The sequence below is a fragment of the Scylla paramamosain genome, chromosome 46 (assembly GCF_035594125.1).
Source record: "Scylla paramamosain isolate STU-SP2022 chromosome 46, ASM3559412v1, whole genome shotgun sequence".
In the NCBI taxonomy this organism is placed as follows: Eukaryota; Metazoa; Arthropoda; class Malacostraca; order Decapoda; family Portunidae; genus Scylla; species Scylla paramamosain.
Window position 1 is genome coordinate 5,493,358 of NC_087196.1, and position 2,002 is coordinate 5,495,359.

The following is a 2,002-nucleotide window of genomic DNA, read 5'->3' on the forward strand; positions in this document are numbered from 1 at the left end:
CCTTCATCCCTTTCACTGGTAACCTCTGCACCTCTGTCTCATTACTGTGTGCACTTCATTAATGCAAGAGTTAACCAGTTCCTTCACTCCTTCAGTCCTTCATCGCTTCATTACTCTGTCCACTTCACTAATGCAAGAGTTAACCAGTTCCTTCACTCCTTCATTCCTTCCCCTGGTAACCTCTGCACCTCTGTCTCATTACTGTGTGCACTTCACTAATGCAAGAGTTGGCCAGTTCCTTCACTCCTTCATTCCTTCATCGCCTCATTACTGTGTCCACTTCATTAATGCAAGAGTTAACCAGTTCCTTCACTTCTTCATCCCTCCCACTGGTAAAGTCTGGCACTTTCAACCAGTTTTTGTCTTTCTTCCTTCCTATTGCAAATGAGAAAAGTGTTGTTATCTACCTTTCCCAAATGAAATTACACTTTTTCCCTTTAAAGCCAAAAATAACCGCTTTCCCTCCTTTTTTCCATGTTAGGTAAAGCAAACCAAAAACAATGATATAGAAAAATCGCCATCTCATATTTCCAACGAGAATTAAGTATCTTTTAAACTCATCGTTGTCCTTTCACACCTACAAATAAACCTTTTTCTTACCTTTTTCCCAAGTTAAGTAAAAGTGAGCAAAAATAATAAAGAAAAGTCACCATCATTAAACATACAAACATAACTCAAATTAAAGCATTTTTTAACTAACCTTCGTCCATTTAAACCTACAAATAACCATTTTTCCTACTCTTTCTCTACTTTTTTTTCCCATTTGAGTAAAGATGAGCAACGTAATGATCCCGGAGCACTATCATCAATGTACAGGTGAAGGTAACTCAGGTAAGAACACGGTATCACCTGGTGTTCAATTAGACAGGTGAGTTCTGGCTACATTTACCAGCATTACCTCCCTCCCTTTGCATATCTGAGAGAGAGGGAGAGGGAGAGGGAGAGAGTATGGGAAGGAATTAGAGAAGGAAAGTAGGGATGTTGGAGGTGATACTACAGAAGGAGAAGGAGAGATGGAAATGAGATGGAATGAGGAGAGAAGGAGGAGGAAGTGAGAGGTAAGAAAGGAAGAGGAGAAGGAGGAGGAGGAACAGGAAGAGATGAAACGAGGAAAGGCACAGAAGGAAGAGAAGCAAGAAGAGGTACAAATGCAATAAGAGGAAGGAAGACGAGGAGGAGGAGGAGGAGGAGGAGGAGGAGGAGGAGGAGGAGGAGGAGGAAAGCCATAACAGTCTAGGAAGGGATTTCAAGCCTTCTGTGTCTCCGAGAATCTCTCTCTCTCTCTCTCTCTCTCTCTCTCTCTCTCTCTCTCTCTCTCTCTCTCTCTCTCTCTCTCTCTCTGTTGTGTAAGTAAGAGATTGTTGTGCTCTCCTCTTCAGTCTCTCTCTCTCTCTCTCTCTCTCTCTCTCTCTCTCTCTCTCTCTCTCTGTTGTGTAAGTAAGAGATTGTTGTGCTCTCCTCTTCAGTCTCTCTCTCTCTCTCTCTCTCTCTCTCTCTCTCTCTCTCTCTCTCTCTCCCAACAACTAATAATGAATAGAAAAAAAAAGTTTAAAATTAACCTTATGAAACCTTAAATGAGAAAACACACACACACACACACACACACACACACACACACACACACACACACACACACACACACACACACTTACGTGACCAAATCTGCCTTTCATTTCTCTCTTGTGAATCATAGGAAGGTATGCATTATGAGCCCCCCTCCCCCCCTCTCTCTCTCTCTCTCTCTCTCTCTGAATTACTCCCATTTCACTACTACTATGGTTCCTCCTTTCCTCCTTCCTCCATTTCTACGATTGCCTCTCCTCCTCCTCCTCCTCCTCCTCCTCCTCTTCCTCTTCCAGTAACAGTATCATCTGATTAACCTCACATGTTCATCCCTCCTCTCTCTCTCTCTCTCTCTCTCTCTCTCTCTCTCTCTCTCTCTCTCTCTCTCTCTCTCTCTCTCTCTCTCTAACGCAACTTTTATTATCGTTTCATCCTCCCA